We start from the raw sequence: 15487 nt of genomic DNA on the forward strand, positions 1-15487 counted from the left end.
CTATATAACACCTCTCTAGTCAGTCCTATATAACACCTCTCTATTCAGTCCTATATAACACCTCTCTAGTCAGTCCTATATAACACCTCTCTAGTCAGTCCTATATAACACCTCTCTAGTCAGTCATATATAACACCTCTCTAGTCAGTCCTATATAACACCTCTCTATTCACCTCTCTAGTCAGTCCTATATAACACCTCTCTAGTCAGTCCTATATAACACCTCTCTAGTCAGTCCTATATAACACCTCTCTATTAAGTCCTATATAACACCTCTCTAGTCAGTCCTATATAACACCTCTCTAGTCAGTCCTATATAACACCTCTCTAGTCAGTCCTATATAACACCTCTCTAGTCAGTCCTATATAACACCTCTCTAGTCAGTCCTATATAACACCTCTCTAGTCAGTCCTATATAACACCTCTCTAGTCAGTCCTATATAACACCTCTCTAGTCAGTCCTATATATAATTTCTCTAGTCAGTCATATATAACCCCCTCTCTAGTCAGTCCTATATAACACCTCTCTAGTCAGTCCTATATAACACCTCTCTAGTCAGTCCTATATAACACCTCTCTAGTCAATCCTATATAACACCTCTCTAGTCAGTCCTATATAACACCTCTCTAGTCAGTCCTATATATAATTTCTCTAGTCAGTCCTATATAACACCTCTCTAGTCAGTCCTATATAACACCTCTCTATTCAGTCCTACATAACACCTCTCTAATCAGTCCTATATAACACCTCTCTAGTCAGTTCTATATAACACCTCTCTAGTCAGTCCTATATAACACCTCTCTAGTCAGTCCTATATAACACCTCTCTAGTCAGTCCTATATAACACCTCTCTAGTCAGACCTATATAACACCTCTCTAGTCAGACCTATATAACACCTCTCTAGTCAGTCCTATTTAACACCTCTCTAGTCAGTCCTATTTAACACCTCTCTAGTCAGTCCTATATAACACCTCTCTAGTCAGACCTATATAACACCTCTCTAGTCAGTTCTATATAACACCTCTCTAGTCAGTCCTATTTAACACCTCTCTAGTCAGTCCTATATATCACCTCTCTAGTCAGACCTATATAACACCTCTCTAGTCAGTCCTATATAACACCTCTCTAGTCAGTCCTATATAACACCTCTCTAGGCAGTCAATTATAACACCTCTCTAGGCAGTCCTATATAACACCTCTCTAGTCAGTCCTATATAACACCTCTCTAGTCAGTCCTATATAACACCTCTCTAGTCAGACCTATATAACACCTCTCTATTCAGTCCTATATATCACCTCTCTAGTCAGTCTTATATAACACCTCTCTAGTCAGTCCTATATAACACCTCTCGAGTCAGTCCTATATATCACCTCTCTAGTCAGTCCTATATAACACCTCTCTAGTCAGTCCTATATAACACCTCTCTAGTCAGTCCTATATATCACCTCTCTAGTCAGTCCTATATAACACCTCTCTAGTCAGTCCTATATAACACCTCTCTAGTCAGTCCTATATAACACCTCTCTAGTCAGTCCTATATATCACCTCTCTAGTCAGTCCTATATAACACCTCTCTAGTCAGTCCTATATATCACCTCTCTAGTCAGTCCTATATAACACCTCTCTATTCAGTCCTATATAACACCTCTCTAGTCAGTCCTATATAACACCTCTCTAGTCAGTCCTATATATCACCTCTCTAGTCAGTCCTATATAACACCTCTCTATTCAGTCCTATATAACACCTCTCTAGTCAGTCCTATATAACATCTCTCTAGTCAGTCCTATATAACACTTTTCTATTCAGTCCTATATAACACCTCTCTAGTCAGTCCTATATAACACCTCTCTAGTCAGTCCTATTTAACACCTCTCTAGTCAGTCCTATATAACACCTCTCTAGTCAGACCTATATAACACCTCTCTAGTCAGTCCTATATAACACCTCTCTAGTCAGTCCTATATAACACCTCTCTAGGCAGTCAATTATAACACCTCTCTAGTCAGTCCTATATAACACCTCTCTAGTCAGTCCTATATAACACCTCTCTAGTCAGTCCTATATAACACCTCTCTAGTCAGTCCTATATAACACCTCTCTAGTCAGTCCTATATATCACCTCTCTAGTCAGTCCTATATAACACCTCTCTAGTCAGTCCTATATATCACCTCTCTAGTCAGTCCTATATAACACCTCTCTATTCAGTCCTATATAACACCTCTCTAGTCAGTCCTATATAACACCTCTCTAGTCAGTCCTATATATCACCTCTCTAGTCAGTCCTATATAACACCTCTCTATTCAGTCCTATATAACACCTCTCTAGTCAGTCTTATATAACACCTCTCTATTCAGTCCTATATAACACCTCTCTATTCACCTCTCTATTCAGTCCTATATAACACCTCTCTAGTCAGTCCTATATAACACCTCTCTAGTCAGTCCTATATAACACCTCTCTAGTCAGTCTTATATAACACCTCTCTAGTCAGTCCTATATAACACCTCTCTATTCAGTCCTATATAACACCTCTCTAGTCAGTCTTATATAACACCTCTCTATTCAGTCCTATATAACACCTCTCTATTCACCTCTCTATTCAGTCATATATAACACCTCTCTATTCAGTCCTATATAACACCTCTCTATTCAGTCTTATATAACACCTCTCTAGTCAGTCTTATATAACACCAATCTATTCACCTCTCTATTCAGTCCTATATAACACCTCTCTATTCAGTCTTATATAACACCTCTCTAGTCAGTCTTATATAACACCTCTCTATTCACCTCTCTATTCAGTCTTATATAACACCTCTCTAGTCAGTCCTATATAACATCTCTCTAGTCAGTCCTATATAACACCTCTCTAGTCAGTCCTATATAACACCTCTCTAGTCAGTCCTATATAACATCTCTCTAGTCAGTCCTATATAACACCTCTCTAGTCAGTCTTATATAACACCTCTCTATTCACCTCTCTATTCAGTCCTATATAACACCTCTCTATTCACCTCTCTATTCAGTCCTATATAACACCTCTCTATTCAGTCCTATATAACACCTCTCTAGTCAGTCCTATATAACACCTCTCTATTCAGTCCTATATAACACCTCTCTAGTCAGTCCTATATAACACCTCTCTATTCAGTCCTATATAACACCTCTCTAGTCAGTCCTATATAACACCTCTCTATTCAGTCCTATATAACACCTCTCTAGTCAGTCCTATATAACACCTCTCTATTCAGTCCTATATAACACCTCTCTAGTCAGTCCTATATAACACCTCTCTAGTCAGTCCTATATATCACCTCTCTAGTCAGTCCTATATAACACCTCTCTATTCAGTCCTATATAACACCTCTCTAGTCAGTCCAATATAACACCTCTCTAGTCAGTCCTATATATCACCTCTCTAGTCAGTCCTATATAACACCTCTCTATTCAGTCCTATATAACACCTCTCTAGTCAGTCCTATATAACATCTCTCTAGTCAGTCCTATATAACACCTCTCTATTCAGTCCTATATAACACCTCTCTAGTCAGTCTTATATAACACCTCTCTATTCAGTCCTATATAACACCTCTCTATTCACCTCTCTATTCAGTCATATATAACACCTCTCTAGTCAGTCCTATATAACACCTCTCTAGTCAGTCCTATATAACACCTCTCTAGTCAGTCTTATATAACACCTCTCTAGTCAGTCCTATATAACACCTCTCTATTCAGTCCTATATAACACCTCTCTAGTCAGTCTTATATAACACCTCTCTATTCAGTCCTATATAACACCTCTCTATTCACCTCTCTATTCAGTCATATATAACACCTCTCTATTCAGTCCTATATAACACCTCTCTATTCAGTCTTATATAACACCTCTCTAGTCAGTCTTATATAACACCAATCTATTCACCTCTCTATTCAGTCCTATATAACACCTCTCTATTCAGTCTTATATAACACCTCTCTAGTCAGTCTTATATAACACCTCTCTATTCACCTCTCTATTCAGTCTTATTTAACACCTCTCTAGTCAGTCCTATATAACATCTCTCTAGTCAGTCCTATATAACACCTCTCTAGTCAGTCCTATATAACACCTCTCTAGTCAGTCCTATATAACATCTCTCTAGTCAGTCCTATATAACACCTCTCTAGTCAGTCTTATATAACACCTCTCTATTCACCTCTCTATTCAGTCCTATATAACACCTCTCTATTCACCTCTCTATTCAGTCCTATATAACACCTCTCTATTCAGTCCTATATAACATCTCTCTAGTCAGTCCTATATAACACCTCTCTATTCAGTCCTATATAACACCTCTCTATTCAGTCCTATATAACACCTCTCTAGTCAGTCCTATATAACACCTCTCTATTCAGTCCTATATAACACCTCTCTATTCAGTCCTATATAACACCTCTCTAGTCAGTCCTATATAACACCTCTCTATTCAGTCCTATATAACACCTCTCTATTCACCTCTCTATTCAGTCATATATAACACCTCTCTAGTCAGTCCTATATAACACCTCTCTAGTCAGTCCTATATAACACCTCTCTAGTCAGTCTTATATAACACCTCTCTAGTCAGTCCTATATAACACCTCTCTATTCAGTCCTATATAACACCTCTCTAGTCAGTCTTATATAACACCTCTCTATTCAGTCCTATATAACACCTCTCTATTCACCTCTCTATTCAGTCATATATAACACCTCTCTATTCAGTCCTATATAACACCTCTCTATTCAGTCTTATATAACACCTCTCTAGTCAGTCTTATATAACACCAATCTATTCACCTCTCTATTCAGTCCTATATAACACCTCTCTATTCAGTCTTATATAACACCTCTCTAGTCAGTCTTATATAACACCTCTCTATTCACCTCTCTATTCAGTCTTATTTAACACCTCTCTAGTCAGTCCTATATAACATCTCTCTAGTCAGTCCTATATAACACCTCTCTAGTCAGTCCTATATAACACCTCTCTAGTCAGTCCTATATAACATCTCTCTAGTCAGTCCTATATAACACCTCTCTAGTCAGTCTTATATAACACCTCTCTATTCACCTCTCTATTCAGTCCTATATAACACCTCTCTATTCACCTCTCTATTCAGTCCTATATAACAGCTCTCTATTCAGTCCTATATAACACCTCTCTATTCAGTCCTATATAACACCTCTCTAGTCAGTCCTATATAACACCTCTCTATTCAGTCCTATATAACACCTCTCTAGTCAGTCCTATATAACACCTCTCTATTCAGTCCTATATAACACCTCTCTAGTCAGTCCTATATAACACCTCTCTATTCAGTCCTATATAACACCTCTCTAGTCAGTCCTATATAACACCTCTCTAGTCAGTCTTATATAACACCTCTCTAGTCAGTCACATATAACACCAATCCTTTGAGTAATTGCAGTAAGGAGTGTTCTACAATAATAAAGCGCTTTTGAGACTCTGTGTTCCAAAGTTACGAGAGGAATGCCATTGCTAACTCTTACTGGTACTGTATATCGATGACAAGAAGACCCTTTGTCTAGCATGAATAGCAGCAGATCAGTAGCTATGACTTTGCTGTACTCTTCACATGTGGAGCTAGTCTTGATGTACATTGCGCTCGCTGACAGAACAAGGTTACTACAGAATTGGAGAAAGGAACAGAACTGCTCTGACTCGATACGAACCTCAAAGACCACAAATCAAGTGATATTCAAATAGGCTGTGAACTTTCTCACCCTTCTCATCTTGCATGAGTACAGGATCAATGAGGAACTGTGCATCACTCTTCTCAAGACTCTACAGTCTAGAAGCTTCGTTTTCAACACAATCACTTCAAGGAATGTCTTTTTTTGAGAAGTTTAAATTCTCTTAGATTTCAGAGTCCTGTGTTAGAATAGTCAATATGTTTTTGCCTTCCATTTTCGTGCTTGGTCAACCTTAGGTTTGTGTGTGTTGCTGTTTCAGAAACCTTACATGTTTTGTAAAGTGGAGAGAGGGCTTCTCTATATCTCAGTTTCACCTCAATTACTCAATTTCTGCACTGTTTCCCCAAACCATCCTCAAAGACTCACAGCTTCCACTGAAATCCCCTCCACTCCACGATGAATCATTTTCAGTTCAAAAGGGTGTGAAGAGTTTTTTTATCATCCCTCTCTCTTTCTTTCTCTCTATTTTTTCCATCCGTCCTTTTTTTCTGAGAATAATTATTGTGGGAATATTAGAAAGAAAGAGAGATAAAAAGGTATGAAATAATTTAATCTTATTCTATTCAAATTTCTGGGTGACCTCTTCGATTTCCATATTGTGTGTGGAAGGTAACATGGAGGGCTGTGACAAACTGTCATCCTCCCCCTGGGGGCAGGGAGAGCTCTGAGAACTGGTCTCTGGTCCTCCTTAATGATGAGGCTCGCTGTTTTGATGAGGCTCGCTTAACTAGAGAGAGAGAGGCAAGGTGACAGGGAGAGAGACAGAGAGAGAGAGGCAAGGTGACAGGGAGAGAGACAGAGAGAGAGGCAAGTTGACAGGGAGAGAGACAGAGAGAGAGGCAAGGTGACAGGGAGAGAGACAGAGAGAGAGAGGCAAGGTGACAGGGAGAAGGACAGAGAGAGAGGCAAGGTGACAGGGAGAGAGACAGAGAGAGAGAGGCAAGGTGACAGGGAGAAGGACAGAGAGAGAGGCAAGGTGACAGGGAGAGAGAAAGAGAGAGAGAGGCAAGGTGACAGGGTGAGAGACAGAGAGAGAGGCAAGGTGACAGGGAGAGAGACAGAGAGAGAGAGGCAAGGTGACAGGGAGAGAGACAGAGAGAGAGGCAAGGTGACAGGGAGAGAGACAGAGAGAGAGGCAAGGTGACAGGGAGAGAGACAGAGAGAGAGAGGCAAGGTGACAAGGAGAGAGACAGAGAGAGAGGCAAGGTGACAAGGAGAGAGAGAGAGAGAGGCAAGGTGACAGTGAGAGAGACAGAGAGAGAGGCAAGATGACAAGGAGAGAGACAGAGAGAGAGGGAAGGTGACAGGGAGAGAGACAGAGAGAGAGGCAAGGTGATGGAGAGAGACAGAGAGAGAGGCAAGGTGACAGGGAGAGAGACAGAGAGAGAGGCAAGGTGACAGGGAGAGAGACAGAGAGAGAGGCAAGGTGACAGGGAGAGAGACAGAGAGAGAGGTAGAGAGGGAGAGACAGAAAGAGGGAGAGGTGGCGAGAGAGGAGAGAGACAGAGGGAGAGGGAGCGAGGTAGAGACAGAGAGAGGGAGGGTGACGGAGAGACAGAGGAGAGATGTGGAGGGGGAGAGACAGAGAGAGGGAGAGAGGGAGAGACAGAGAGAGGGAGAGTGACGGAGAGACAGAGGAGAGATGTGGAGGGGGAGATGGGGAGGGAGCGAAAGAGAGAACAGAAAGAGAGACAGAGAAAGAGAAAGATACGCACAGACATGCAAACTTTCTACCATGGTTGAACTTCTCCTTTCCTCTACTTCACAAAGTTTAAAGCAGGTGTCTCAGAGGTCCGTAGTCATGCTGGTTCTCCAAGGCAAGTCATCGATTCGTTAATATCATTGACTGGCAAAGATCTAACATAGGCTACCTGGTCAGTCAAGTATAACTAAGTCTCTGATTAAAAAGTAAGGATTAAAACCAACAGACAGTCCATCCCTAAAGCACCAGGTGCGCGTATGAGCAAACTTAAACATTCTAAAACTAAATTTGCCGTGCTTTAATTTGACAATAAATCAATCATAAATGCCAAGCGATTGTGGCACTTGAAATTACAACGTTTACCTATTCATCTTGCAGATCTCAGGGTGCGTCAGACAACTTCATACCAGCTCATATAAACATAAGCAATAACACTGAAGTTGTTGTATGGGCGCACAGTGTAATGTAAATATGAAAACAATACATCTAGAGGACTAGCACTTAATCAGTGTGTATCCATTAGATGCTCTTCACCAACTATACTTTGTTTGTCTTCAACCATTCAGTAATTGATGATGTGGCATTTCACAATCACATTACCCAAACACATTACCCCCCTCCATCTCGCCCTCCCTCAGTCTCTCTCTCTCTCTCTCCAAAACACATTAACCCCTCCAACTAGCCTTCCCTCATTCTCTCTCTCTCTCTCTCCAATCACGCTATCCCCCTCCATCTCGCACTCCCTCTCTCTCTACCTCCAAAACACATTACCCCCCCTCTTTCTCGCCCTCCCTCAGTCTCTCTCTCTCTCTCCAAAACGCATTACCCCCCTCCATCTCGCCCTCCCTCAGTCTCTCTCTCTCTCTCTCTCCAAAACACATTGCCCCCCTCCTTCTCGCCCTCCCTCAGTCATTCTCTCTCTCTCTCTCCAAAATGCATTACCCCCCTCCATCTCGCCCTCCCTCAGTCTCTCTCTCTCTCTCCAAAACGCATTACCCCCCCCTCCTTCTCGCCCTCTCTCAGTCTCTCTCTCCAAAACACATTACCCCCCCTCCTTCTCGCCCTCTCTCAGTCTCTCTCTCTCTCCAAAACACATTAACCCCCTCCTTCTCGCCCTCTCTCAGTCTCTCTCTCTCTCCAAAACACATTACCCCCCTCCATCTCGCCCTCCCTCAGTCTCTCTCTCTCTCTCCAAAACACATTACCCCCCCCTCCTTCTCGCCCTCTCTCAGTCTCTCTCTCTCTCCAAAACGCATTACCCCCCTCCATCTCGCCCTCCCTCCCTCAGTCTCTCTCTCTCTCTCTCTCCAAAACGCATTACCCCCCTCCTTCTCGCCCTCTCTCAGTCTCTCTCTCTCTCCAAAACGCATTACCCCCCTCCTTCTCGCCCTCTCTCAGTCTCTCTCTCTCTCTCTCCAAAACGCATTACCCCCATCCATCTCGCCCTCCCTCCCTCAGTCTCTCTCTCTCTCTCCAAAACACATTACCCCCCTCCTTCTCGCCCTCTCTCTCTCTCTCTCTCTCTCCAAAACGCATTACCCCCCTCCATCTCGCCCTCCCTCAATCTCTCTCTCTCTCTCTCCAAAACACATTACCCCCCCTCCTTCTCGCCCTCTCTCAGTCTCTCTCTCTCTCCAAAACACATTACCCCCCCTCCTTCTCGCCCTCTCTCAGTCTCTCTCTCTCTCTCCAAAACGCATTACCCCCCTCCATTTCGCCCTCTCTCTATCTCTCTCTCTCCAAAACGCATTACCCCCCTCCATCTCGCCCTCCCTCAGTCTCTCTCTCTCTCTCTCTCTCCAAAACGCATTACCCCCCTCCTTCTCGCCCTCTCTCAGTCTCTCTCTCTCTCTCCAAAACGCATTACCCCCCTCCATCTCGCCCTCCCTCCCTCAGTCTCTCTCTCTCTCTCTCTCTCCAAAACGCATTACCCCCCTCATTCTCGCCCTCTCTCAGTCTCTCTCTCTCTCCAAAACGCATTACCCCCCTCCTTCTCGACCTCTCTCAGTCTCTCTCTCTCTCTCCAAAACGCATTACCCCCATCCATCTCGCCCTCCCTCCCTCAGTCTCTCTCTCTCTCTCCAAAACACATTACCCCCCTCCTTCTCGCCCTCTTTCTCTCTCTCTCTCTCTCTCTCCAAAACGCATTACCCCCCTCCATCTCGCCCTCCCTCAATCTCTCTCTCTCTCTCTCTCTCTCCAAAACACATTACCCCCCCCTTCTCGCCCTCTCTCAGTCTCTCTCTCTCTCCAAAACACATTAACCCCCTCCTTCTCGCCCTCTCTCAGTCTCTCTCTCTCTCCAAAACGCATTACCCCCTCCATCTCGCCCTCTCTCTCTCTCTCTCTCACTCTCCAAAACGCATTACCCCCCTCCATCTCGCCCTCCCTCAGTCTCTCTCTCCCTCTCCAAAACGCATTACCCCCATCCATCTCGCCCTCCCTCCCTCAGTCTCTCTCTCTCTCTCTCTCCAAAACACATTACCCCCCTCCTTCTCGCCCTCTCTCTCTCTCTCTCCAAAACGCATTACCCCCCTCCATCTCGCCCTCCCTCAGTCTCTCTCTCTCTCTCTTTCTCCAAAACACATTACCCCCCTCCATCTCGCCCTCCCTCAGTCTCTCTCTCTCCAAAACACATTAACCCCTCCAACTAGCCTTCCCTCATTCTCTCTCTCTCTCTCTCCAATCACGCTATCCCCCTCCATCTCGCACTCCCTCTCTCTCTACCTCCAAAACACATTACCCCCCCTCTTTCTCGCCCTCCCTCAGTCTCTCTCTCTCTCCAAAACGCATTACCCCCCTCCATCTCGCCCTCCCTCAGTCTCTCTCTCTCTCTCCAAAACACATTGCCCCCCTCCTTCTCGCCCTCCCTCAGTCTCTCTCTCTCTCTCTTTCTCCAAAACACATTACCCCCCTCCTTCTCGCCCTCTCTCTCTCTCTCTCTCCAAAACACATTACCCCCCTCCATCTCGCCCTCCCTCAGTCTCTCTCTCTCTCTCTTTCTCCAAAACACATTACCCCCCTCCTTCTCGCCCTCTCTCTCTCTCTCTCTCCAAAACACATTACCCCCCTCCATCTCGCCCTCCCTCAGTCTCTCTCTCTCTCTCTCTCCAAAACACATTGCCCCCCTCCTTCTCGCCCTCCCTCAGTCTCTCTCTCTCTCTCTTTCTCCAAAACACATTACCCCCCTCCTTCTCGCCCTCTCTCTCTCTCTCTCTCCAAAACACATTACCCCCCTCCATCTCGCCCTCCCTCAGTCTCTCTCTCTCTCTCTCTCCAAAACACATTACCCCCCTCCTTCTCGCCCTCCCTCAGTCATTCTCTCTCTCTCTCTCCAAAACGCATTACCCCCCTCCATCTCGCCCTCCCTCAGTCTCTCTCTCTCTCCAAAACACATTACCCCCCCTCCTTCTCGCCCTCTCTCAGTCTCTCTCTCTCTCCAAAACGTATTACCCCCCTCCATCTCGCCCTCCCTCCCTCAGTCTCTCTCTCTCTCTCTCCAAAATGCATTACTCCCCTCCATCTCGCCCTCTCTCTATCTCTCTCTCTCCAAAACGCATTACCCCCCTCCAACTCGCCCTCCCTCAGTCTCTCTCTCCAAAACGCATTACCCCCCTCCTTCTCGCCCTCTCTCAGTCTCTCTCTCTCTCTCCAAAACACATTACCCCTCCTCCTTCTCGCCCTCTCTCAGTATCTCTCTCTCTCTCCAACACATTACCCCCCTCCTTCTCGCCCTCTCTCAGTCTCTCTCTCTCTCTCCAAAATGCATTACCCCCCTCTATCTCTCCCTCCCTCCCTCAGTCTCTCTCTCTCTCTCTCCAAAAGACATTACCCCCCTCCTTCTCGCCCTCTCTCAGTCTCTCTCTCTCTCCAAAACGCATTACCCCCTCCATCTCACCCTCCCTCCCTCCCTCAGTCTCTCTCTCTCTCTCCAAAACGCATTACCCCCCTCCATCTCGCCCTCCCTCCCTCAGTCTCTCTCTCTCTCTCTCCAAAACACATTACCCCCCCTCCTTCTCGCCCTCTCTCAGTCTCTCTCTCTCTCTCCAAAATGCATTACCCCCCTCTATCTCTCCCTCCCTCCCTCAGTCTCTCTCTCTCTCTCTCCAAAAGACATTACCCCCCTCCTTCTCGCCCTCTCTCAGTCTCTCTCTCTCTCCAAAACGCATTACCCCCTCCATCTCACCCTCCCTCCCTCCCTCAGTCTCTCTCTCTCTCTCCAAAACGCATTACCCCCCTCCATCTCGCCCTCCCTCCCTCAGTCTCTCTCTCTCTCTCTCCAAAACACATTACCCCCCCTCCTTCTCGCCCTCCCTCAGTCTCTCTCTCCACAACATCCAAAGCTTCTTCTTCTTCTTCTTCTTCTTCTTCTATCCCTGCATATTTTAGGTTAGATTGATTTCAGCTCTCCTGGAAGCCAATTTATCCTGTTTGCATGTCCTGATATTCTCCTGATGTGATTCACAGGGGCATGGTTGTTAGCTGAAGAGAGACAACCGTGCTGAGAATTTGTGGGGTTAGATCTCATATAAAAAGATGGTAATGGATGTAAAATATCAGGGGCGTTGGAAGGGAGGGGAGGGAGGCACCGACGAGGACAGTATCAGTAGAATAGGGGTGAGGAGAGTGAGGTGAGGAGAGGGAGACTATGACGAGGCCTGCATCAGTAGACTAGGGGTGAGGAGAGTGAGGTGAGGAGAGGGAGACTATGACGAGGCCTGCATCAGTAGACTAGGGGTGAGGAGAGGGAGGCTATGATGAGGCCTGTATCAGTAGACTAGGGGTGAGGAGAGGGAGACTATGACTAGGCCTGTATCAGTAGACTTGGGGTGAGGAGAGGGAGACTATGACGAGGCCTGTCTGACTTTCCGTATTGACCTTTGTACATTAATAAATCACACGAGTGATGGAAGAACCTGGGGATAGAGATTGTGTGTGTGTGTGTGTGTGGGGGGGGTTTGTGTGTGTGTGTGTGTGCATGCGCTTGTGCGCGTGTGTGTGTGTGTGTGATCATCCGTGCCACATGTAATGCAGTGTTTGAGAGATACTGCATAGGTTACGGGTGTGTATGCTATACATGTGTGTCCCTGCCGGGGGGAATTGGGAGATTGTGTGCTGTTTTAGGGTGGCAGTGTGGAGACCCTACTACGTCTCCTCAATACAGCTGACTACATCCTGGAACACACATCCCACTGCACACATCACACTGCAACCATCCCACTGCACACATCACACTGCAACCATCCCACTGCACACATCACACTGCAACCATCCCACCGCACACATCACACTGCAACCATCCCACTGCACACATCACACTGCAACCATCCCACTGCACACATCACATTGCAACCATCCCACTGCACACATCACACTGCAACCATCCCACCGCACACATCACACTGCAACCATCCCACTGCACACATCACACCGCAACCATCTCACTGCACACATCATACTGCAACCATCCCACTGCACACATCACACTGCAACCACCCCACTGCACACATCCCACTGCAACCATCCTACTGCACACATCACACTGCAACCATCCCACTGCACACATCACACTGCAACCATCATACTGCACACATCACACTGCAACCATCCCACTGCACACATCACACTGCAACCATCTCACTGCACACATCACATTGCAACCATCCCACTGCACACATCACACTGCAACCATCCCACTGCACACATCACACTGCAACCATCCTACTGCACACATCACACTGCAACATTCTCACTGCACACCTCACACTGCAACCATCTCACTGCACACATCACACTGCAACCATCTCACTGCACACATCACACTGCAACCATTTCACTGCAACTATCTCACTGCACACATCACACTGCAACCATCTCACTGCACACATCACACTGCAACCATTTCACTGCAACTATCTCACTGCACACATCACACTATCCACATCCAACTGCACATATAACACATCACACTGCACACATCCCACTGCACACATCCCACTGCACACATCCCACTGCACACATCCCACTGCATACATCCCACTGCATACATCCCTCTATACGGAACGCACTGAACATGCCCATCCCACTATAGAGAACACACTTCACAAATCCCACTGCACACATCCCACTATACACGTCCCACTGCACACTGAACACATCCCACTATAGAGAACGCACTGCAAACATCCCACTGCACACATCCCCCTATACAGAACGCACTGCACACATCCCACTATACAGAATGCACTGCACACATCCCACTATACAGAATGCACTGCACACATCCCACTATACAGAACGCACTGCACACATCCCACTATACAGAACGCACTGCACCCATCCCTCTATAGAGAACGCACTGCACACATCCCACTATACAGAACGCACTGCACACATCCCACTATACAGAACGCACTGCACACATCCCACTATACAGAACGCACTGCACACATCCCACTATACAGAACGGACTGCACACATCCCTCTATACAGAACGCACTGCACACATCCCACTATAGAGAACGCACTGCACACATCCCACTATAGAGAACGCACTGCACACATCCCTCTATACAGAACGCACTGCACACATCCCTCTATACAGAACGCACTGCACACATCCCACTATAGAGAACGCACTGCACACATCCCACTATAGAGAATGCACTGCACACATCCCTCTATACAGAACGCACTGCACACATCCCTCTATACAGAACGCACTGCACACATCCCACTATAGAGAACGCACTGCACACATCCCTCTATACAGAACGCACTGCACACATCCCACTATACAGAACGCACTGCAAACATCCCACTGCACACATCCCACTATAGAGAACGCACTGCACACATCCCACTATACAGAACGCACTGCACACATCCCTCTATACAGAACGCACTGCACACATCCCACTATACAGAACGCACTGCACACATCCCACTATAGAGAACGCACTGCACACATCCCACTATAGAGAACGCACTGCACACATCCCACTATAGAGAACGCACTGCACACATCCCACTATACAGAACGCACTGCACACATCCCACTATACAGAACGCACTGCACACATCCCACTATAGAGAACGCACTGCACACATCCCACTATAGAGAACGCACTGCACACATCCCACTATAGAGAACGCACTGCACACATCCCACTATAGAGAACCCACTGCACACATCCCACTATACAGAACCCACTGCACACATCCCACTATAGAGAACGCACTGCACACATCCCACTATACAGAACGCACTGCACACATCCCACTATAGAGAACGCACTGCACACATCCCACTATACAGAACGCACTGCACACATCCCACTATAGAGAACGCACTGCACACATCCCACTATAGAGAACGCACTGCACACATCCCACTATACAGAACGCACTGCACACATCCCACTATAGAGAACGCACTGCACAGTAAAAGTCAAGCTAGTTCTCTACAACTCCTGTGAAGTAAAGTCAGAAAGAAAAGAAAAGTGTTGCAGAGAGGGGGAAGAGAGCATAAAGACAGATTTAAGACACATGCATCGTCTGGAGGACTAGGAGAGAGAGAGAGAGAGAGAGAGAGAGAGAGAGAGAGAGAGAGAGAAGAAGAAGGAGGAAGAGGAGGGAGGGGACAGAGAGATGAGGCTACACTCTGTGAGAAGGATCCACAGTTTATATTTGTGTTTAAAAACCTCCTACATTTTGAGATATAAAAGGTTTGAGCAAAAACCGCAGGACACAAAGGAATATTGAAGGAAATGTCTTTAGGGTTAGTTTCAGGATGCTCATCATATCTGACGTGTTAGAAGATATAGCGACAATTGTTGACAGACGTTGCAGAGGTAGTCGGTGTTATTCCATGGAGAGAGAAGTGAACTTCTCCAACTTCACTCTCTTCCATCTCTCTAAATAATGTTAACTCTCCCACCTGTTACTTCAAACAGGAGGAGGTATTCACTCGTTACCGCCAAGCTCTCACTATAATCTACCCCGACACGCCAGAACCTGTGTCAATGCCACTAAGACG

This window comes from Salvelinus fontinalis, chromosome 7, assembly GCF_029448725.1.
Source record: "Salvelinus fontinalis isolate EN_2023a chromosome 7, ASM2944872v1, whole genome shotgun sequence".
Taxonomy (NCBI): domain Eukaryota; kingdom Metazoa; phylum Chordata; class Actinopteri; order Salmoniformes; family Salmonidae; genus Salvelinus; species Salvelinus fontinalis.